The 24,304-nt window shown below is 54.1% G+C and overlaps 1 long non-coding RNA gene across 1 annotated transcript in view; it reads left to right on the forward strand.

Annotated features, from left to right (window-relative positions):
- Positions 1-24,304, forward strand: part of LOC146402276 (uncharacterized) — a 372,528-nt gene that overhangs the window by 190,955 nt on the left and 157,269 nt on the right. The window lies entirely within an intron of this gene.

The raw sequence follows: 24,304 nt of genomic DNA on the forward strand, positions 1-24,304 counted from the left end.
TACATCATTGCAAGGATCTCTGCCAAAGGAAGAAGGCTGTCACGATATGATGGGTTGGGAGGTGAAGGTTTGAATGGAGTGGCAAGGTGTAGGGTGGCCTGAAGGCTCTGAAAGCCTTTGAGAGAGCAATGGCCCACATGGATTGGCAGTGCTTGGTCGACCAAGACGGCGGAGGCAGGCGATTCAAGGCGCAGAGTGCCCCCAGCCAGGGCAGGCAGACAGAGAGAGAGAGGACAGGGGTGGGGTGGGTCGGCTGAGCCAGAGAGAGGAGGAAACCCTGAGAGTTGCTGTTAGAGCCGATGTCCACAAGACGGCGCCAGAGCACCTTCTGGACCCAGGTGCAGTGGCAAGGCTGCAGGGGCAGGCTGAGTGGTGGGATGGAGAGTGTGTGGATAGGAACCCACGGCAAGCCCGCGGAGGCCTTTGGGTTGTTTGCTGGGCCCCTGGGACTCTCTGGTCCAAGAGGCCTCCCGTCAGGCCGAGGACACAGGCGTCCCTGTAGCCGTGTGAGGTGGATCGGCAGCCTGGTTGTCTGGGAGTGTGCTTCGAATGCTGGAAGGATTCCCTGGGTGCAGGAGCAGAGACGCACGCAGCATCTGTGTGGCATCGGGAGCCGGCCACTTCCAAGCCCCTGACCGTCGGTGGTGTGGGTAGGTGGAGATTGAGGGTGGTGCTGAAGAACGAATGGGGGACGTTGTTGGCATTGTGGTGGACAGCTGGGCGAATCCCTGTGCTTTTTCCTTCCAAAGACTTAGGGAAGTTGGCCTTCTTGCCTTTGGGGAGGAGCCTCACGTTTCAGTACAGCGCCAGGGTATGGAGGCCTGACTGAAACCAGGTCTGATGAATTAAGGCGGGTTGATTGGTATCATCCAGCAAGCTCTCAGGGAGTTCCCTCGCGGCTGCCTGGCTTCAGGGGTTCTGTCTGTCACGGCTGTGGCTGTGGAAAGAGCGGCAGCGAGATCAAGGTCTGGCCAAACCACATCCCAGTGTGGCAGGGGGCATCCCAATCCAGTTATCAAAACCGAGAGATTGGGAAAGACTGAGCTTAATTGAGAAAGAAGAAGAGGAATACACGTGCTTAGTCCTACAGTGTAGCTAAGGGTATTGCTAGATGAGGCAATCCTGAAGGCTCGCTCTGCTGGCCCTACACCTCAGGTGGCAGCGTGTTGTAAGGGCAAGCCTTGGGATGGACAGCATCGGAGTGGATTCATGTCCAGGGCAGAGTGGATCTGCACGCCACACATGGGGGCAGGAACATCGGTGTGCAATGAAAACCATAGAAGAGGAAAGGTTAGCAGAGACATAAATTCCCACGTGCTTGGTCCTTACGTCTGGTCCCAGGTCGTATTGCTAGTGACCCTTGTCAGGTTCAACGGAGCCCGTCTGGCTTCTCTTAAGAGGCGGGTGTATGGACCATACATACCACCTATTGTGGTGACCCCTCCGCCATTAATTGTGTGGGATTTTCCATTCTCACGGATTTATGGTGCTCTATTTCACTTGAACCAAAGAGTGATCAAGTTGTCCATGTAGAGACATATTCTTTTTCTCAGAGTGCCTTCAGTTTTCCTCCTTTTTTCTTTTCTCCCCCCCCCCCACCCCAGACGTGACTGGGTATAATCCCCGTGCTATAGAGCAGGACTTCCTTGCTAACACACTCCAAGCCCAAGAGTTTGACTCTGTCGCTCCCAAACCCCAGTCCTTCCCACAGCCTCCCCCTACAATCTGGCAACGGCAAATAGGTTTTCCAGTCCCTGAGTTTCTTTTATGCAGAAAGGTTCATTGGTTCCACTGGTTAGATTCCGGATAGAAGGGATATCCCTTGGTGTTTGTCCCTCATGTTCTGACGTATTTCACGTAGTATGACAGTGTGTAGGGCCCCCTGCGTGGCTGCGAATGGCATTTGTCTTCTGCTCTGTGTGTTTTCTTTTTTTTTCCTCCTGGGGGAGCAGCATTCCATTGTGTACATATACATTCTCTTCCGAATGCAATCATCTCTCGACGGACATGGAGTTTCTGTCCATGCCTGGCTGTTGTGCAGAGTGCTGCGTGACCATAATGGGGCTTTTAAATTCCTACCAGAACCAATTCCGGAAGTAGGACCGCGAGTGGGATGCCTGGGTCATGGGGTAGTTCTCTAGGGATGAGTTTGGATTCCCTGGATCCTGTGGTCCATCGCGGGGGTCCACATTTACAAAAACACCCAGACCGTCGGAGGGCATCTTCCTGTCCACACCCTCCCAGGGAGGTGTTCCTTGTAGACGTCGTCAAGATGGCCCTTCAGAGACGGGTGGCTTGGGGATTCAGAGTCGCGTGGGTGAGCATGTCTCTCCTAATGAGTGATGGCGGTGATTTTTTTTCCCCCAGGGCTTTTGGCCCTGTGTCTGTCTGTTTCGGGAAATGTCTATGCAGGTCTTCTGCCATGTTTGCCTTGGGCTTTGGGTTTTGTTTGGCTGTTGGCTGGTGTCAGTTGTCGAGCTGCTAATTGGGAAACCGCAGCCTGACCTAGGCTGTGGTATGAGGAGAAAGTGCCTGAGGGTCGTGCATGGAAGGTGGTAAAACGGTGGTCCTTTGGGGAGCAGCCGTGTTACTCCCTGTGCATTTTCTCTCCTGAGGTCTCCGGAAACGCCGTCCTTTTCTTTACCTGCGAGCCTCTTCGGTTCTCTGCACACAGCTGGTATGGAAATCTGACCTGAGGCCGGTAGGTGGATTGATATAAAGAGAGGTGTCACCAAGCGCCCTCCCCCCCCCCCCCGATTCCCTGGGTAAACGATCTGTGTTGGTCCGTGTGGTGGGTGTGCTCACCTCGGTGGCTTGCCAGACATCGATATGCAGACACCTCAGGCCAGCTAAGGTGGGGTCAACACATTAGGAAGCATGAGGGGAAGAGAGGGAAAAAGGGAACGAAAGAAAAGAAGCAGGATTTGGGCACAGGAATGACGGCCTCACAGCTGCACCATTATGACCAAGATCAATGGTTGCCTACGTACTTACCTGTCTTCCTAAATACATCATTGCAAGGATCTCTGCCAAAGGAAGAAGGCTGTCACGATATGATGGGTTGGGAGGTGAAGGTTTGAATGGAGTGGCAAGGTGTAGGGTGGCCTGAAGGCTCTGAAAGCCTTTGAGAGAGCAATGGCCCACATGGATTGGCAGTGCTTGGTCGACCAAGACGGCGGAGGCAGGCGATTCAAGGCGCAGAGTGCCCCCAGCCAGGGCAGGCAGACAGAGAGAGAGAGGACAGGGGTGGGGTGGGTCGGCTGAGCCAGAGAGAGGAGGAAACCCTGAGAGTTGCTGTTAGAGCCGATGTCCACAAGACGGCGCCAGAGCACCTTCTGGACCCAGGTGCAGTGGCAAGGCTGCAGGGGCAGGCTGAGTGGTGGGATGGAGAGTGTGTGGATAGGAACCCACGGCAAGCCCGCGGAGGCCTTTGGGTTGTTTGCTGGGCCCCTGGGACTCTCTGGTCCAAGAGGCCTCCCGTCAGGCCGAGGACACAGGCGTCCCTGTAGCCGTGTGAGGTGGATCGGCAGCCTGGTTGTCTGGGAGTGTGCTTCGAATGCTGGAAGGATTCCCTGGGTGCAGGAGCAGAGACGCACGCAGCATCTGTGTGGCATCGGGAGCCGGCCACTTCCAAGCCCCTGACCGTCGGTGGTGTGGGTAGGTGGAGATTGAGGGTGGTGCTGAAGAACGAATGGGGGACGTTGTTGGCATTGTGGTGGACAGCTGGGCGAATCCCTGTGCTTTTTCCTTCCAAAGACTTAGGGAAGTTGGCCTTCTTGCCTTTGGGGAGGAGCCTCACGTTTCAGTACAGCGCCAGGGTATGGAGGCCTGACTGAAACCAGGTCTGATGAATTAAGGCGGGTTGATTGGTATCATCCAGCAAGCTCTCAGGGAGTTCCCTCGCGGCTGCCTGGCTTCAGGGGTTCTGTCTGTCACGGCTGTGGCTGTGGAAAGAGCGGCAGCGAGATCAAGGTCTGGCCAAACCACATCCCAGTGTGGCAGGGGGCATCCCAATCCAGTTATCAAAACCGAGAGATTGGGAAAGACTGAGCTTAATTGAGAAAGAAGAAGAGGAATACACGTGCTTAGTCCTACAGTGTAGCTAAGGGTATTGCTAGATGAGGCAATCCTGAAGGCTCGCTCTGCTGGCCCTACACCTCAGGTGGCAGCGTGTTGTAAGGGCAAGCCTTGGGATGGACAGCATCGGAGTGGATTCATGTCCAGGGCAGAGTGGATCTGCACGCCACACATGGGGGCAGGAACATCGGTGTGCAATGAAAACCATAGAAGAGGAAAGGTTAGCAGAGACATAAATTCCCACGTGCTTGGTCCTTACGTCTGGTCCCAGGTCGTATTGCTAGTGACCCTTGTCAGGTTCAACGGAGCCCGTCTGGCTTCTCTTAAGAGGCGGGTGTATGGACCATACATACCACCTATTGTGGTGACCCCTCCGCCATTAATTGTGTGGGATTTTCCATTCTCACGGATTTATGGTGCTCTATTTCACTTGAACCAAAGAGTGATCAAGTTGTCCATGTAGAGACATATTCTTTTTCTCAGAGTGCCTTCAGTTTTCCTCCTTTTTTCTTTTCTCCCCCCCCCCACCCCAGACGTGACTGGGTATAATCCCCGTGCTATAGAGCAGGACTTCCTTGCTAACACACTCCAAGCCCAAGAGTTTGACTCTGTCGCTCCCAAACCCCAGTCCTTCCCACAGCCTCCCCCTACAATCTGGCAACGGCAAATAGGTTTTCCAGTCCCTGAGTTTCTTTTATGCAGAAAGGTTCATTGGTTCCACTGGTTAGATTCCGGATAGAAGGGATATCCCTTGGTGTTTGTCCCTCATGTTCTGACGTATTTCACGTAGTATGACAGTGTGTAGGGCCCCCTGCGTGGCTGCGAATGGCATTTGTCTTCTGCTCTGTGTGTTTTCTTTTTTTTTCCTCCTGGGGGAGCAGCATTCCATTGTGTACATATACATTCTCTTCCGAATGCAATCATCTCTCGACGGACATGGAGTTTCTGTCCATGCCTGGCTGTTGTGCAGAGTGCTGCGTGACCATAATGGGGCTTTTAAATTCCTACCAGAACCAATTCCGGAAGTAGGACCGCGAGTGGGATGCCTGGGTCATGGGGTAGTTCTCTAGGGATGAGTTTGGATTCCCTGGATCCTGTGGTCCATCGCGGGGGTCCACATTTACAAAAACACCCAGACCGTCGGAGGGCATCTTCCTGTCCACACCCTCCCAGGGAGGTGTTCCTTGTAGACGTCGTCAAGATGGCCCTTCAGAGACGGGTGGCTTGGGGATTCAGAGTCGCGTGGGTGAGCATGTCTCTCCTAATGAGTGATGGCGGTGATTTTTTTTCCCCCAGGGCTTTTGGCCCTGTGTCTGTCTGTTTCGGGAAATGTCTATGCAGGTCTTCTGCCATGTTTGCCTTGGGCTTTGGGTTTTGTTTGGCTGTTGGCTGGTGTCAGTTGTCGAGCTGCTAATTGGGAAACCGCAGCCTGACCTAGGCTGTGGTATGAGGAGAAAGTGCCTGAGGGTCGTGCATGGAAGGTGGTAAAACGGTGGTCCTTTGGGGAGCAGCCGTGTTACTCCCTGTGCATTTTCTCTCCTGAGGTCTCCGGAAACGCCGTCCTTTTCTTTACCTGCGAGCCTCTTCGGTTCTCTGCACACAGCTGGTATGGAAATCTGACCTGAGGCCGGTAGGTGGATTGATATAAAGAGAGGTGTCACCAAGCGCCCTCCCCCCCCCCCCCGATTCCCTGGGTAAACGATCTGTGTTGGTCCGTGTGGTGGGTGTGCTCACCTCGGTGGCTTGCCAGACATCGATATGCAGACACCTCAGGCCAGCTAAGGTGGGGTCAACACATTAGGAAGCATGAGGGGAAGAGAGGGAAAAAGGGAACGAAAGAAAAGAAGCAGGATTTGGGCACAGGAATGACGGCCTCACAGCTGCACCATTATGACCAAGATCAATGGTTGCCTACGTACTTACCTGTCTTCCTAAATACATCATTGCAAGGATCTCTGCCAAAGGAAGAAGGCTGTCACGATATGATGGGTTGGGAGGTGAAGGTTTGAATGGAGTGGCAAGGTGTAGGGTGGCCTGAAGGCTCTGAAAGCCTTTGAGAGAGCAATGGCCCACATGGATTGGCAGTGCTTGGTCGACCAAGACGGCGGAGGCAGGCGATTCAAGGCGCAGAGTGCCCCCAGCCAGGGCAGGCAGACAGAGAGAGAGAGGACAGGGGTGGGGTGGGTCGGCTGAGCCAGAGAGAGGAGGAAACCCTGAGAGTTGCTGTTAGAGCCGATGTCCACAAGACGGCGCCAGAGCACCTTCTGGACCCAGGTGCAGTGGCAAGGCTGCAGGGGCAGGCTGAGTGGTGGGATGGAGAGTGTGTGGATAGGAACCCACGGCAAGCCCGCGGAGGCCTTTGGGTTGTTTGCTGGGCCCCTGGGACTCTCTGGTCCAAGAGGCCTCCCGTCAGGCCGAGGACACAGGCGTCCCTGTAGCCGTGTGAGGTGGATCGGCAGCCTGGTTGTCTGGGAGTGTGCTTCGAATGCTGGAAGGATTCCCTGGGTGCAGGAGCAGAGACGCACGCAGCATCTGTGTGGCATCGGGAGCCGGCCACTTCCAAGCCCCTGACCGTCGGTGGTGTGGGTAGGTGGAGATTGAGGGTGGTGCTGAAGAACGAATGGGGGACGTTGTTGGCATTGTGGTGGACAGCTGGGCGAATCCCTGTGCTTTTTCCTTCCAAAGACTTAGGGAAGTTGGCCTTCTTGCCTTTGGGGAGGAGCCTCACGTTTCAGTACAGCGCCAGGGTATGGAGGCCTGACTGAAACCAGGTCTGATGAATTAAGGCGGGTTGATTGGTATCATCCAGCAAGCTCTCAGGGAGTTCCCTCGCGGCTGCCTGGCTTCAGGGGTTCTGTCTGTCACGGCTGTGGCTGTGGAAAGAGCGGCAGCGAGATCAAGGTCTGGCCAAACCACATCCCAGTGTGGCAGGGGGCATCCCAATCCAGTTATCAAAACCGAGAGATTGGGAAAGACTGAGCTTAATTGAGAAAGAAGAAGAGGAATACACGTGCTTAGTCCTACAGTGTAGCTAAGGGTATTGCTAGATGAGGCAATCCTGAAGGCTCGCTCTGCTGGCCCTACACCTCAGGTGGCAGCGTGTTGTAAGGGCAAGCCTTGGGATGGACAGCATCGGAGTGGATTCATGTCCAGGGCAGAGTGGATCTGCACGCCACACATGGGGGCAGGAACATCGGTGTGCAATGAAAAACATAGAAGAGGAAAGGTTAGCAGAGACATAAATTCCCACGTGCTTGGTCCTTACGTCTGGTCCCAGGTCGTATTGCTAGTGACCCTTGTCAGGTTCAACGGAGCCCGTCTGGCTTCTCTTAAGAGGCGGGTGTATGGACCATACATACCACCTATTGTGGTGACCCCTCCGCCATTAATTGTGTGGGATTTTCCCTTCTCACGGATTTATGGTGCTCTATTTCACTTGAACCAAAGAGTGATCGAGTTGTCCATGTAGAGACATATTCTTTTTCTCAGAGTGCCTTCAGTTTTCCTCCTTTTTTCTTTTCTCCCCCCCCCCCCCCGACCCCAGACGTGACTGGGTATAATCCCCGTGCTATAGAGCAGGACTTCCTTGCTAACACACTCCAAGCCCAAGAGTTTGACTCTGTCGCTCCCAAACCCCAGTCCTTCCCACAGCCTCCCCCTACAATCTGGCAACGGCAAATAGGTTTTCCAGTCCCTGAGTTTCTTTTATGCAGAAAGGTTCATTGGTTCCACTGGTTAGATTCCGGATAGAAGGGATATCCCTTGGTGTTTGTCCCTCATGTTCTGACGTATTTCACGTAGTATGACAGTGTGTAGGGCCCCCTGCGTGGCTGCGAATGGCATTTGTCTTCTGCTCTGTGTGTTTTCTTTTTTTTTCCTCCTGGGGGAGCAGCATTCCATTGTGTACATATACATTCTCTTCCGAATGCAATCATCTCTCGACGGACATGGAGTTTCTGTCCATGCCTGGCTGTTGTGCAGAGTGCTGCGTGACCATAATGGGGCTTTTAAATTCCTACCAGAACCAATTCCGGAAGTAGGACCGCGAGTGGGATGCCTGGGTCATGGGGTGGTTCTCTAGGGATGAGTTTGGATTCCCTGGATCCTGTGGTCCATCGCGGGGGTCCACATTTACAAAAACACCCAGACCGTCGGAGGGCATCTTCCTGTCCACACCCTCCCAGGGAGGTGTTCCTTGTAGACGTCGTCAAGATGGCCCTTCAGAGACGGGTGGCTTGGGGATTCAGAGTCGCGTGGGTGAGCATGTCTCTCCTAATGAGTGATGGCGGTGATTTTTTTCCCCCAGGGCTTTTGGCCCTGTGTCTGTCTGTTTCGGGAAATGTCTATGCAGGTCTTCTGCCATGTTTGCCTTGGGCTTTGGGTTTTGTTTGGCTGTTGGCTGGTGTCAGTTGTCGAGCTGCTAATTGGGAAACCGCAGCCTGACCTAGGCTGTGGTATGAGGAGAAAGTGCCTGAGGGTCGTGCATGGAAGGTGGTAAAACGGTGGTCCTTTGGGGAGCAGCCGTGTTACTCCCTGTGCATTTTCTCTCCTGAGGTCTCCGGAAACGCCGTCCTTTTCTTTACCTGCGAGCCTCTTCGGTTCTCTGCACACAGCTGGTATGGAAATCTGACCTGAGGCCGGTAGGTGGATTGATATAAAGAGAGGTGTCACCAAGCGCCCTCCCCCCCCCCCGATTCCCTGGGTAAACGATCTGTGTTGGTCCGTGTGGTGGGTGTGCTCACCTCGGTGGCTTGCCAGACATTGATATGCAGACACCTCAGGCCAGCTAAGGTGGGGTCAACACATTAGGAAGCATGAGGGGAAGAGAGGGAAAAAGGGAACGAAAGAAAAGAAGCAGGATTTGGGCACAGGAATGACGGCCTCACAGCTGCACCATTATGACCAAAATCAATGGTTGCCTACGTACTTACCTGTCTTCCTAAATACATCATTGCAAGGATCTCTGCCAAAGGAAGAAGGCTGTCACGATATGATGGGTTGGGAGGTGAAGGTTTGAATGGAGTGGCAAGGTGTAGGGTGGCCTGAAGGCTCTGAAAGCCTTTGAGAGAGCAATGGCCCACATGGATTGGCAGTGCTTGGTCGATCAAGACGGCGGAGGCAGGCGATTCAAGGCGCAGAGTGCCCCCAGCCAGGGCAGGCAGACAGAGAGAGAGAGGACAGGGGTGGGGTGGGTCGGCTGAGCCAGAGAGAGGAGGAAACCCTGAGAGTTGCTGTTAGAGCCGATGTCCACAAGACGGCGCCAGAGCACCTTCTGGACCCAGGTGCAGTGGCAAGGCTGCAGGGGCAGGCTGAGTGGTGGGATGGAGAGTGTGTGGATAGGAACCCACGGCAAGCCCGCGGAGGCCTTTGGGTTGTTTGCTGGGCCCCTGGGACTCTCTGGTCCAAGAGGCCTCCCGTCAGGCCGAGGACACAGGCGTCCCTGTAGCCGTGTGAGGTGGATCGGCAGCCTGGTTGTCTGGGAGTGTGCTTCGAATGCTGGAAGGATTCCCTGGGTGCAGGAGCAGAGACGCACGCAGCATCTGTGTGGCATCGGGAGCCGGCCACTTCCAAGCCCCTGACCGTCGGTGGTGTGGGTAGGTGGAGATTGAGGGTGGTGCTGAAGAACGAATGGGGGACGTTGTTGGCATTGTGGTGGACAGCTGGGCGAATCCCTGTGCTTTTTCCTTCCAAAGACTTAGGGAAGTTGGCCTTCTTGCCTTTGGGGAGGAGCCTCACGTTTCAGTACAGCGCCAGGGTATGGAGGCCTGACTGAAACCAGGTCTGATGAATTAAGGCGGGTTGATTGGTATCATCCAGCAAGCTCTCAGGGAGTTCCCTCGCGGCTGCCTGGCTTCAGGGGTTCTGTCTGTCACGGCTGTGGCTGTGGAAAGAGCGGCAGCGAGATCAAGGTCTGGCCAAACCACATCCCAGTGTGGCAGGGGGCATCCCAATCCAGTTATCAAAACCGAGAGATTGGGAAAGACTGAGCTTAATTGAGAAAGAAGAAGAGGAATACACGTGCTTAGTCCTACAGTGTAGCTAAGGGTATTGCTAGATGAGGCAATCCTGAAGGCTCGCTCTGCTGGCCCTACACCTCAGGTGGCAGTGTGTTGTAAGGGCAAACCTTGGGATGGACAGCATCGGAGTGGATTCATGTCCAGGGCAGAGTGGATCTGCACGCCACACATGGGGGCAGGAACATCGGTGTGCAATGAAAAACATAGAAGAGGAAAGGTTAGCAGAGACATAAATTCCCACGTGCTTGGTCCTTACGTCTGGTCCCAGGTCGTATTGCTAGTGACCCTTGTCAGGTTCAACGGAGCCCGTCTGGCTTCTCTTAAGAGGCGGGTGTATGGACCATACATACCACCTATTGTGGTGACCCCTCCGCCATTAATTGTGTGGGATTTTCCATTCTCACGGATTTATGGTGCTCTATTTCACTTGAACCAAAGAGTGATCGAGTTGTCCATGTAGAGACATATTCTTTTTCTCAGAGTGCCTTCAGTTTTCCTCCTTTTTTCTTTTCTCCCCCCCCCCACCCCAGACGTGACTGGGTATAATCCCCGTGCTATAGAGCAGGACTTCCTTGCTAACACACTCCAAGCCCAAGAGTTTGACTCTGTCGCTCCCAAACCCCAGTCCTTCCCACAGCCTCCCCCTACAATCTGGCAACGGCAAATAGGTTTTCCAGTCCCTGAGTTTCTTTTATGCAGAAAGGTTCATTGGTTCCACTGGTTAGATTCCGGATAGAAGGGATATCCCTTGGTGTTTGTCCCTCATGTTCTGACGTATTTCACGTAGTATGACAGTGTGTAGGGCCCCCTGCGTGGCTGCGAATGGCATTTGTCTTCTGCTCTGTGTGTTTTCTTTTTTTTTCCTCCTGGGGGAGCAGCATTCCATTGTGTACATATACATTCTCTTCCGAATGCAATCATCTCTCGACGGACATGGAGTTTCTGTCCATGCCTGGCTGTTGTGCAGAGTGCTGCGTGACCATAATGGGGCTTTTAAATTCCTACCAGAACCAATTCCGGAAGTAGGACCGCGAGTGGGATGCCTGGGTCATGGGGTGGTTCTCTAGGGATGAGTTTGGATTCCCTGGATCCTGTGGTCCATCGCGGGGGTCCACATTTACAAAAACACCCAGACCGTCGGAGGGCATCTTCCTGTCCACACCCTCCCAGGGAGGTGTTCCTTGTAGACGTCGTCAAGATGGCCCTTCAGAGACGGGTGGCTTGGGGATTCAGAGTCGCGTGGGTGAGCATGTCTCTCCTAATGAGTGATGGCGGTGATTTTTTTCCCCCAGGGCTTTTGGCCCTGTGTCTGTCTGTTTCGGGAAATGTCTATGCAGGTCTTCTGCCATGTTTGCCTTGGGCTTTGGGTTTTGTTTGGCTGTTGGCTGGTGTCAGTTGTCGAGCTGCTAATTGGGAAACCGCAGCCTGACCTAGGCTGTGGTATGAGGAGAAAGTGCCTGAGGGTCGTGCATGGAAGGTGGTAAAGCGGTGGTCCTTTGGGGAGCAGCCGTGTTACTCCCTGTGCATTTTCTCTCCTGAGGTCTCCGGAAACGCCGTCCTTTTCTTTACCTGCGAGCCTCTTCGGTTCTCTGCACACAGCTGGTATGGAAATCTGACCTGAGGCCGGTAGGTGGATTGATATAAAGAGAGGTGTCACCAAGCGCCCTCCCCCCACCCCCGATTCCCTGTGTAAACGATCTGTGTTGGTCCGTGCGGTGGGTGTGCTCACCTCAGTGCCTTGCCAGACATCGATATGCAGACACCTCAGGCCAGCTAAGGTGGGGTCAACACATTAGGAAGCATGAGGGGAAGAGAAGGAAAAAGGGAACGAAAGAAAAGAAGCAGGATTTGGGCACAGGAATGACGGCCTCACAGCTGCACCATTATGACCAAAATCAATGGTTGCCTACATACTTACCTGTCTTCCTAAATACATCATTGCAAGGATCTCTGCCAAAGGAAGAAGGCTGTCACGATATGATGGGTTGGGAGGTGAAGGTTTGAATGGAGTGGCAAGGTGTAGGGTGGCCTGAAGGCTCTGAAAGCCTTTGAGAGAGCAATGGCCCACATGGATTGGCAGTGCTTGGTCGATCAAGACGGCGGAGGCAGGCGATTCAAGGCGCAGAGTGCCCCCAGCCAGGGCAGGCAGACAGAGAGAGAGAGGACAGGGGTGGGGTGGGTCGGCTGAGCCAGAGAGAGGAGGAAACCCTGAGAGTTGCTGTTAGAGCCGATGTCCACAAGACGGCGCCAGAGCACCTTCTGGACCCAGGTGCATGGCAAGGCTGCAGGGGCAGGCTGAGTGGTGGGATGGAGAGTGTGTGGATAGGAACCCACGGCAAGCCCGCGGAGGCCTTTGGGTTGTTTGCTGGGCCCCTGGGACTCTCTGGTCCAAGAGGCCTCCCGTCAGGCCGAGGACACAGGCGTCCCTGTAGCCGTGTGAGGTGGATCGGCAGCCTGGTTGTCTGGGAGTGTGCTTCGAATGCTGGAAGGATTCCCTGGGTGCAGGAGCAGAGACGCACGCAGCATCTGTGTGGCATCGGGAGCCGGCCACTTCCAAGCCCCTGACCGTCGGTGGTGTGGGTAGGTGGAGATTGAGGGTGGTGCTGAAGAACGAATGGGGGACGTTGTTGGCATTGTGGTGGACAGCTGGGCGAATCCCTGTGCTTTTTCCTTCCAAAGACTTAGGGAAGTTGGCCTTCTTGCCTTTGGGGAGGAGCCTCACGTTTCAGTACAGCGCCAGGGTATGGAGGCCTGACTGAAACCAGGTCTGATGAATTAAGGCGGGTTGATTGGTATCATCCAGCAAGCTCTCAGGGAGTTCCCTCGCGGCTGCCTGGCTTCAGGGGTTCTGTCTGTCACGGCTGTGGCTGTGGAAAGAGCGGCAGCGAGATCAAGGTCTGGCCAAACCACATCCCAGTGTGGCAGGGGGCATCCCAATCCAGTTATCAAAACCGAGAGATTGGGAAAGACTGAGCTTAATTGAGAAAGAAGAAGAGGAATACACGTGCTTAGTCCTACAGTGTAGCTAAGGGTATTGCTAGATGAGGCAATCCTGAAGGCTCGCTCTGCTGGCCCTACACCTCAGGTGGCAGCGTGTTGTAAGGGCAAGCCTTGGGATGGACAGCATCGGAGTGGATTCATGTCCAGGGCAGAGTGGATCTGCACGCCACACATGGGGGCAGGAACATCGGTGTGCAATGAAAACCATAGAAGAGGAAAGGTTAGCAGAGACATAAATTCCCACGTGCTTGGTCCTTACGTCTGGTCCCAGGTCGTATTGCTAGTGACCCTTGTCAGGTTCAACGGAGCCCGTCTGGCTTCTCTTAAGAGGCGGGTGTATGGACCATACATACCACCTATTGTGGTGACCCCTCCGCCATTAATTGTGTGGGATTTTCCCTTCTCACGGATTTATGGTGCTCTATTTCACTTGAACCAAAGAGTGATCGAGTTGTCCATGTAGAGACATATTCTTTTTCTCAGAGTGCCTTCAGTTTTCCTCCTTTTTTCTTTTCTCCCCCCCCCCCCACCCCAGACGTGACTGGGTATAATCCCCGTGCTATAGAGCAGGACTTCCTTGCTAACACACTCCAAGCCCAAGAGTTTGACTCTGTCGCTCCCAAACCCCAGTCCTTCCCACAGCCTCCCCCTACAATCTGGCAACGGCAAATAGGTTTTCCAGTCCCTGAGTTTCTTTTATGCAGAAAGGTTCATTGGTTCCACTGGTTAGATTCCGGATAGAAGGGATATCCCTTGGTGTTTGTCCCTCATGTTCTGACGTATTTCACGTAGTATGACAGTGTGTAGGGCCCCCTGCGTGGCTGCGAATGGCATTTGTCTTCTGCTCTGTGTGTTTTCTTTTTTTTTCCTCCTGGGGGAGCAGCATTCCATTGTGTACATATACATTCTCTTCCGAATGCAATCATCTCTCGACGGACATGGAGTTTCTGTCCATGCCTGGCTGTTGTGCAGAGTGCTGCGTGACCATAATGGGGCTTTTAAATTCCTACCAGAACCAATTCCGGAAGTAGGACCGCGAGTGGGATGCCTGGGTCATGGGGTGGTTCTCTAGGGATGAGTTTGGATTCCCTGGATCCTGTGGTCCATCGCGGGGGTCCACATTTACAAAAACACCCAGACCGTCGGAGGGCATCTTCCTGTCCACACCCTCCCAGGGAGGTGTTCCTTGTAGACGTCGTCAAGATGGCCCTTCAGAGACGGGTGGCTTGGGGATTCAGAGTCGCGTGGGTGAGCATGTCTCTCCTAATGAGTGATGGCGGTGATTTTTTTCCCCCAGGGCTTTTGGCCCTGTGTCTGTCTGTTTCGGGAAATGTCTATGCAGGTCTTCTGCCATGTTTGCCTTGGGCTTTGGGTTTTGTTTGGCTGTTGGCTGGTGTCAGTTGTCGAGCTGCTAATTGGGAAACCGCAGCCTGACCTAGGCTGTGGTATGAGGAGAAAGTGCCTGAGGGTCGTGCATGGAAGGTGGTAAAACGGTGGTCCTTTGGGGAGCAGCCGTGTTACTCCCTGTGCATTTTCTCTCCTGAGGTCTCCGGAAACGCCGTCCTTTTCTTTACCTGCGAGCCTCTTCGGTTCTCTGCACACAGCTGGTATGGAAATCTGACCTGAGGCCGGTAGGTGGATTGATATAAAGAGAGGTGTCACCAAGCGCCCTGCCCCCCCCCCCCGATTCCCTGGGTAAACGATCTGTGTTGGTCCGTGTGGTGGGTGTGCTCACCTCGGTGGCTTGCCAGACATCGATATGCAGACACCTCAGGCCAGCTAAGGTGGGGTCAACACATTAGGAAGCATGAGGGGAAGAGAGGGAAAAAGGGAACGAAAGAAAAGAAGCAGGATTTGGGCACAGGAATGACGGCCTCACCGCTGCACCATTATGACCAAGATCAATGGTTGCCTACGTACTTACCTGTCTTCCTAAATACATCATTGCAAGGATCTCTGCCAAAGGAAGAAGGCTGTCACGATATGATGGGTTGGGAGGTGAAGGTTTGAATGGAGTGGCAAGGTGTAGGGTGGCCTGAAGGCTCTGAAAGCCTTTGAGAGAGCAATGGCCCACATGGATTGGCAGTGCTTGGTCGACCAAGACGGCGGAGGCAGGCGATTCAAGGCGCAGAGTGCCCCCAGCCAGGGCAGGCAGACAGAGAGAGAGAGGACAGGGGTGGGGTGGGTCGGCTGAGCCAGAGAGAGGAGGAAACCCTGAGAGTTGCTGTTAGAGCCGATGTCCACAAGACGGCGCCAGAGCACCTTCTGGACCCAGGTGCAGTGGCAAGGCTGCAGGGGCAGGCTGAGTGGTGGGATGGAGAGTGTGTGGATAGGAACCCACGGCAAGCCCGCGGAGGCCTTTGGGTTGTTTGCTGGGCCCCTGGGACTCTCTGGTCCAAGAGGCCTCCCGTCAGGCCGAGGACACAGGCGTCCCTGTAGCCGTGTGAGGTGGATCGGCAGCCTGGTTGTCTGGGAGTGTGCTTCGAATGCTGGAAGGATTCCCTGGGTGCAGGAGCAGAGACGCACGCAGCATCTGTGTGGCATCGGGAGCCGGCCACTTCCAAGCCCCTGACCGTCGGTGGTGTGGGTAGGTGGAGATTGAGGGTGGTGCTGAAGAACGAATGGGGGACGTTGTTGGCATTGTGGTGGACAGCTGGGCGAATCCCTGTGCTTTTTCCTTCCAAAGACTTAGGGAAGTTGGCCTTCTTGCCTTTGGGGAGGAGCCTCACGTTTCAGTACAGCGCCAGGGTATGGAGGCCTGACTGAAACCAGGTCTGATGAATTAAGGCGGGTTGATTGGTATCATCCAGCAAGCTCTCAGGGAGTTCCCTCGCGGCTGCCTGGCTTCAGGGGTTCTGTCTGTCACGGCTGTGGCTGTGGAAAGAGCGGCAGCGAGATCAAGGTCTGGCCAAACCACATCCCAGTGTGGCAGGGGGCATCCCAATCCAGTTATCAAAACCGAGAGATTGGGAAAGACTGAGCTTAATTGAGAAAGAAGAAGAGGAATACACGTGCTTAGTCCTACAGTGTAGCTAAGGGTATTGCTAGATGAGGCAATCCTGAAGGCTCGCTCTGCTGGCCCTACACCTCAGGTGGCAGCGTGTTGTAAGGGCAAGCCTTGGGATGGACAGCATCGGAGTGGATTCATGTCCAGGGCAGAGTGGATCTGCACGCCACACATGGGGGCAGGAACATCGGTGTGCAATGAAAACCATAGAAGAGGAAAGGTTAGCAGAGACATAAATTCCCACGTGCTTGGTCCTTACGTCTGGTCCCAGGTCGTATTGCTAGTGACCCTTGTCAGGTTCAACGGAGCCCGTCTGGCTTCTCTTAAGAGGCGGGTGTATGGACCATACATACCACCTATTGTGGTGACCCCTCCGCCATTAATTGTGTGGGATTTTCCATTCTCACGGATTTATGGTGCTCTATTTCACTTGAACCAAAGAGTGATCGAGTTGTCCATGTAGAGACATATTCTTTTTCTCAGAGTGCCTTCAGTTTTCCTCCTTTTTTCTTTTCTCCCCCCCCCCCCACCCCAGACGTGACTGGGTATAATCCCCGTGCTATAGAGCAGGACTTCCTTGCTAACACACTCCAAGCCCAAGAGTTTGACTCTGTCGCTCCCAAACCCCAGTCCTTCCCACAGCCTCCCCCTACAATCTGGCAACGGCAAATAGGTTTTCCAGTCCCTGAGTTTCTTTTATGCAGAAAGGTTCATTGGTTCCACTGGTTAGATTCCGGATAGAAGGGATATCCCTTGGTGTTTGTCCCTCATGTTCTGACGTATTTCACGTAGTATGACAGTGTGTAGGGCCCCCTGCGTGGCTGCGAATGGCATTTGTCTTCTGCTCTGTGTGTTTTCTTTTTTTTTCCTCCTGGGGGAGCAGCATTCCATTGTGTACATATACATTCTCTTCCGAATGCAATCATCTCTCGACGGACATGGAGTTTCTGTCCATGCCTGGCTGTTGTGCAGAGTGCTGCGTGACCATAATGGGGCTTTTAAATTCCTACCAGAACCAATTCCGGAAGTAGGACCGCGAGTGGGATGCCTGGGTCATGGGGTGGTTCTCTAGGGATGAGTTTGGATTCCCTGGATCCTGTGGTCCATCGCGGGGGTCCACATTTACAAAAACACCCAGACCGTCGGAGGGCATCTTCCTGTCCACACCCTCCCAGGGAGGTGTTCCTTGTAGACGTCGTCAAGATGGCCCTTCAGAGACGGGTGGCTTGGGGATTCAGAGTCGCGTGGGTGAGCATGTCTCTCCTAATGAGTGATGGCGGTGATTTTTTTCCCCCAGGGCTTTTGGCCCTGTGTCTGTCTGTTTCGGGAAATGTCTATGCAGGTCTTCTGCCATGTTTGCCTTGGGCTTTGGGTTTTGTTTGGCTGTTGGCTGGTGTCAGTTGTCGAGCTGCTAATTGGGAAACCGCAGCCTGACCTAGGCTGTGGTATGAGGAGAAAGTGCCTGAGGGTCGTGCATGGAAGGTGGTAAAACGGTGGTCCTTTGGGGAGCAGCCGTGTTACTCCCTGTGCATTTTCTCTCCTGAGGTCTCCGGAAACGCCGTCCTTTTCTTTACCTGCGAGCCTCTTCGGTTCTCTGCACACAGCTGGTATGGAAATCTGACCTGAGGCCGGTAGGTGGATTGATATAAAGAGAGGTGTCACCAAGCGCCCTCCCCCCCCCCCCGATTCCCTGGGTAAACGATCTGTGTTGGTCCGTGTGGTGGGTGTGCTCACCTCGGTGGCTTGCCAGACATCGATATGCAGACACCTCAGGCCAGCTAAGGTGGGGTCAACACATTAGGAAGCATGAGGGGAAGAGAGGGAAAAAGGGAACGAAAGAAAAGAAGCAGGATTTGGGCACAGGAATGACGGCCTCACAGCTGCACCATTATGACCAAGATCAATGGTTGCCTACGTACTTACCTGTCTTCCTAAATACATCATTGCAAGGATCTCTGCCAAAGGAAGAAGGCTGTCACGATATGATGGGTTGGGAGGTGAAGGTTTGAATGGAGTGGCAAGGTGTAGGGTGGCCTGAAGGCTCTGAAAGCCTTTGAGAGAGCAATGGCCCACATGGATTGGCAGTGCTTGGTCGACCAAGACGGCGGAGGCAGGCGATTCAAGGCGCAGAGTGCCCCCAGCCAGGGCAGGCAGACAGAGAGAGAGAGGACAGGGGTGGGGTGGGTCGGCTGAGCCAGAGAGAGGAGGAAACCCTGAGAGTTGCTGTTAGAGCCGATGTCCACAAGACGGCGCCAGAGCACCTTCTGGACCCAGGTGCAGTGGCAAGGCTGCAGGGGCAGGCTGAGTGGTGGGATGGAGAGTGTGTGGATAGGAACCCACGGCAAGCCCGCGGAGGCCTTTGGGTTGTTTGCTGGGCCCCTGGGACTCTCTGGTCCAAGAGGCCTCCCGTCAGGCCGAGGACACAGGCGTCCCTGTAGCCGTGTGAGGTGGATCGGCAGCCTGGTTGTCTGGGAGTGTGCTTCGAATGCTGGAAGGATTCCCTGGGTGCAGGAGCAGAGACGCACGCAGCATCTGTGTGGCATCGGGAGCCGGCCACTTCCAAGCCCCTGACCGTCGGTGGTGTGGGTAGGTGGAGATTGAGGGTGGTGCTGAAGAACGAATGGGGGACGTTGTTGGCATTGTGGTGGACAGCTGGGCGAATCCCTGTGCTTTTTCCTTCCAAAGACTTAGGGAAGTTGGCCTTCTTGCCTTTGGGGAGGAGCCTCACGTTTCAGTACAGCGCCAGGGTATGGAGGCCTGACTGAAACCAGGTCTGATGAATTAAGGCGGGTTGATTGGTATCATCCAGCAAGCTCTCAGGGAGTTCCCTCGCGGCTGCCTGGCTTCAGGGGTTCTGTCTGTCACGGCTGTGGCTGTGGAAAGAGCGGCAGCGAGATCAAGGTCTGGCCAAACCACATCCCAGTGTGGCAGGGGGCATCCCAATCCAGTTATCAAAACCGAGAGATTGGGAAAGACTGAGCTTAATTGAGAAAGAAGAAGAGGAATACACGTGCTTAGTCCTACAGTGTAGCTAAGGGTATTGCTAGATGAGGCAATCCTGAAGGCTCGCTCTGCTGGCCCTACACCTCAGGTGGCAGCGTGTTGTAAGGGCAAGCCTTGGGATGGACAGCATCGGAGTGGATTCATGTCCAGGGCAGAGTGGATCTGCACGCCACACATGGGGGCAGGAACATCGGTGTGCAATGAAAAACATAGAAGAGGAAAGGTTAGCAGAGACATAAATTCCCACGTGCTTGGTCCTTACGTCTGGTCCCAGGTCGTATTGCTAGTGACCCTTGTCAGGTTCAACGGAGCCCGTCTGGCTTCTCTTAAGAGGCGGGTGTATGGACCATACATACCACCTATTGTGGTGACCCCTCCGCCATTAATTGTGTGGGATTTTCCCTTCTCACGGATTTATGGTGCTCTATTTCACTTGAACCAAAGAGTGATCGAGTTGTCCATGTAGAGACATATTCTTTTTCTCAGAGTGCCTTCAGTTTTCCTCCTTTTTTCTTTTCTCCCCCCCCCCCCCCGACCCCAGACGTGACTGGGTATAATCCCCGTGCTATAGAGCAGGACTTCCTTGCTAACACACTCCAAGCCCAAGAGTTTGACTCTGTCGCTCCCAAACCCCAGTCCTTCCCACAGCCTCCCCCTACAATCTGGCAACGGCAAATAGGTTTTCCAGTCCCTGAGTTTCTTTTATGCAGAAAGGTTCATTGGTTCCACTGGTTAGATTCCGGATAGAAGGGATATCCCTTGGTGTTTGTCCCTCATGTTCTGACGTATTTCACGTAGTATGACAGTGTGTAGGGCCCCCTGCGTGGCTGCGAATGGCATTTGTCTTCTGCTCTGTGTGTTTTCTTTTTTTTTCCTCCTGGGGGAGCAGCATTCCATTGTGTACATATACATTCTCTTCCGAATGCAATCATCTCTCGACGGACATGGAGTTTCTGTCCATGCCTGGCTGTTGTGCAGAGTGCTGCGTGACCATAATGGGGCTTTTAAATTCCTACCAGAACCAATTCCGGAAGTAGGACCGCGAGTGGGATGCCTGGGTCATGGGGTGGTTCTCTAGGGATGAGTTTGGATTCCCTGGATCCTGTGGTCCATCGCGGGGGTCCACATTTACAAAAACACCCAGACCGTCGGAGGGCATCTTCCTGTCCACACCCTCCCAGGGAGGTGTTCCTTGTAGACGTCGTCAAGATGGCCCTTCAGAGACGGGTGGCTTGGGGATTCAGAGTCGCGTGGGTGAGCATGTCTCTCCTAATGAGTGATGGCGGTGATTTTTTTCCCCCAGGGCTTTTGGCCCTGTGTCTGTCTGTTTCGGGAAATGTCTATGCAGGTCTTCTGCCATGTTTGCCTTGGGCTTTGGGTTTTGTTTGGCTGTTGGCTGGTGTCAGTTGTCGAGCTGCTAATTGGGAAACCGCAGCCTGACCTAGGCTGTGGTATGAGGAGAAAGTGCCTGAGGGTCGTGCATGGAAGGTGGTAAAGCGGTGGTCCTTTGGGGAGCAGCCGTGTTACTCCCTGTGCATTTTCTCTCCTGAGGTCTCCGGAAACGCCGTCCTTTTCTTTACCTGCGAGCCTCTTCGGTTCTCTGCACACAGCTGGTATGGAAATCTGACCTGAGGCCGGTAGGTGGATTGATATAAAGAGAGGTGTCACCAAGCGCCCTCCCCCCCCCCCCGATTCCCTGGGTAAACGATCTGTGTTGGTCCGTGTGGTGGGTGTGCTCACCTCGGTGGCTTGCCAGACATTGATATGCAGACACCTCAGGCCAGCTAAGGTGGGGTCAACACATTAGGAAGCATGAGGGGAAGAGAGGGAAAAAGGGAACGAAAGAAAAGAAGCAGGATTTGGGCACAGGAATGACGGCCTCACAGCTGCACCATTATGACCAAAATCAATGGTTGCCTACGTACTTACCTGTCTTCCTAAATACATCATTGCAAGGATCTCTGCCAAAGGAAGAAGGCTGTCACGATATGATGGGTTGGGAGGTGAAGGTTTGAATGGAGTGGCAAGGTGTAGGGTGGCCTGAAGGCTCTGAAAGCCTTTGAGAGAGCAATGGCCCACATGGATTGGCAGTGCTTGGTCGATCAAGACGGCGGAGGCAGGCGATTCAAGGCGCAGAGTGCCCCCAGCCAGGGCAGGCAGACAGAGAGAGAGAGGACAGGGGTGGTGGGGTGGGTCGGCTGAGCCAGAGAGAGGAGGAAACCCTGAGAGTTGCTGTTAGAGCCGATGTCCACAAGACGGCGCCAGAGCACCTTCTGGACCCAGGTGCAGTGGCAAGGCTGCAGGGGCAGGCTGAGTGGTGGGATGGAGAGTGTGTGGATAGGAACCCACGGCAAGCCCGCGGAGGCCTTTGGGTTGTTTGCTGGGCCCCTGGGACTCTCTGGTCCAAGAGGCCTCCCGTCAGGCCGAGGACACAGGCGTCCCTGTAGCCGTGTGAGGTGGATCGGCAGCCTGGTTGTCTGGGAGTGTGCTTCGAATGCTGGAAGGATTCCCTGGGTGCAGGAACAGAGACGCACGCAGCATCTGTGTGGCATCGGGAGCCGGCCACTTCCAAGCCCCTGACCGTCGGTGGTGTGGGTAGGTGGAGATTGAGGGTGGTGCTGAAGAACGAATGGGGGACGTTGTTGGCATTGTGGTGGACAGCTGGGCGAATCCCTGGGCTTTTTCCTTCCAAAGACTTAGGGAAGTTGGCCTTCTTGCCTTTGGGGAGGAGCCTCACGTTTCAGTACAGCGCCAGGGTATGGAGGCCTGACTGAAACCAGGTCTGATGAATTAAGGCGGGTTGATTGGTATCATCCAGCAAGCTCTCAGGGAGTTCCCTCGCGGCTGCCTGGCTTCAGGGGTTCTGTCTGTCACGGCTGTGGCTGTGGAAAGAGCGGCAGCGAGATCAAGGTCTGGCCAAACCACATCCCAGTGTGGCAGGGGGCATCCCAATCCAGTTATCAAAACCGAGAGATTGGGAAAGACTGAGCTTAATTGAGAAAGAAGAAGAGGAATACACGTGCTTAGTCCTACAGTGTAGCTAAGGGTATTGCTAGATGAGGCAATCCTGAAGGCTCGCTCTGCTGGCCCTACACCTCAGGTGGCAGCGTGTTGTAAGGGCAAGCCTTGGGATGGACAGCATCGGAGTGGATTCATGTCCAGGGCAGAGTGGATCTGCACGCCACACATGGGGGCAGGAACATCGGTGTGCAATGAAAACCATAGAAGAGGAAAGGTTAGCAGAGACATAAATTCCCACGTGCTTGGTCCTTACGTCTGGTCCCAGGTCGTATTGCTAGTGACCCTTGTCAGGTTCAACGGAGCCCGTCTGGCTTCTCTTAAGAGGCGGGTGTATGGACCATACATACCACCTATTGTGGTGACCCCTCCGCCATTAATTGTGTGGGATTTTCCCTTCTCACGGATTTATGGTGCTCTATTTCACTTGAACCAAAGAGTGATCGAGTTGTCCATGTAGAGACATATTCTTTTTCTCAGAGTGCCTTCAGTTTTCCTCCTTTTTTCTTTTCTCCCCCCCCCCCCGACCCCAGACGTGACTGGGTATAATCCCCGTGCTATAGAGCAGGACTTCCTTGCTAACACACTCCAAGCCCAAGAGTTTGACTCTGTCGCTCCCAAACCCCAGTCCTTCCCACAGCCTCCCCCTACAATCTGGCAACGGCAAATAGGTTTTCCAGTCCCTGAGTTTCTTTTATGCAGAAAGGTTCATTGGTTCCACTGGTTAGATTCCGGATAGAAGGGATATCCCTTGGTGTTTGTCCCTCATGTTCTGACGTATTTCACGTAGTATGACAGTGTGTAGGGCCCCCTGCGTGGCTGCGAATGGCATTTGTCTTCTGCTCTGTGTGTTTTCTTTTTTTTTCCTCCTGGGGGAGCAGCATTCCATTGTGTACATATACATTCTCTTCCGAATGCAATCATCTCTCGACGGACATGGAGTTTCTGTCCATGCCTGGCTGTTGTGCAGAGTGCTGCGTGACCATAATGGGGCTTTTAAATTCCTACCAGAACCAATTCCGGAAGTAGGACCGCGAGTGGGATGCCTGGGTCATGGGGTGGTTCTCTAGGGATGAGTTTGGATTCCCTGGATCCTGTGGTCCATCGCGGGGGTTCACATTTACATAAACACCCAGACCGTCGGAGGGCATCTTCCTGTCCACACCCTCCCAGGGAGGTGTTCCTTGTAGACGTCGTCAAGATGGCCCTTCAGAGACGGGTGGCTTGGGGATTCAGAGTCGCGTGGGTGAGCATGTCTCTCCTAATGAGTGATGGCGGTGATTTTTTCCCCCCAGGGCTTTTGGCCCTGTGTCTGTCTGTTTCGGGAAATGTCTATGCAGGTCTTCTGCCATGTTTGCCTTGGGCTTTGGGTTTTGTTTGGCTGTTGGCTGGTGTCAGTTGTCGAGCTGCTAATTGGGAAACCGCAGCCTGACCTAGGCTGTGGTATGAGGAGAAAGTGCCTGAGGGTCGTGCATGGAAGGTGGTAAAGCGGTGGTCCTTTGGGGAGCAGCCGTGTTACTCCCTGTGCATTTTCTCTCCTGAGGTCTCCGGAAACGCCGTCCTTTTCTTTACCTGCGAGCCTCTTCGGTTCTCTGCACACAGCTGGTATGGAAATCTGACCTGAGGCCGGTAGGTGGATTGATATAAAGAGAGGTGTCACCAAGCGCCCTCCCCCCCCCCCCCGATTCCCTGGGTAAACGATCTGTGTTGGTCCGTGTGGTGGGTGTGCTCACCTCGGTGGCTTGCCAGACATCGATATGCAGACACCTCAGGCCAGCTAAGGTGGGGTCAACACATTAGGAAGCATGAGGGGAAGACAAGGAAAAAGGGAACGAAAGAAAAGAAGCAGGATTTGGGCACAGGAATGACGGCCTCACAGCTGCACCATTATGACCAAAATCAATGGTTGCCTACATACTTACCTGTCTTCCTAAATACATCATTGCAAGGATCTCTGCCAAAGGAAGAAGGCTGTCACGATATGATGGGTTGGGAGGTGAAGGTTTGAATGGAGTGGCAAGGTGTAGGGTGGCCTGAAGGCTCTGAAAGCCTTTGAGAGAGCAATGGCCCACATGGATTGGCAGTGCTTGGTCGATCAAGACGGCGGAGGCAGGCGATTCAAGGCGCAGAGTGCCCCCAGCCAGGGCAGGCAGACAGAGAGAGAGAGGACAGGGGTGGGGTG

This window comes from Sus scrofa, chromosome 6 (assembly GCF_054392235.1).
Source record: "Sus scrofa isolate SSC_HxYL_T2T_F1_AM1 chromosome 6, Sscrofa_HxYL_maternal_Yorkshire_Landrace_v2.0, whole genome shotgun sequence".
In the NCBI taxonomy this organism is placed as follows: Eukaryota; Metazoa; Chordata; class Mammalia; order Artiodactyla; family Suidae; genus Sus; species Sus scrofa.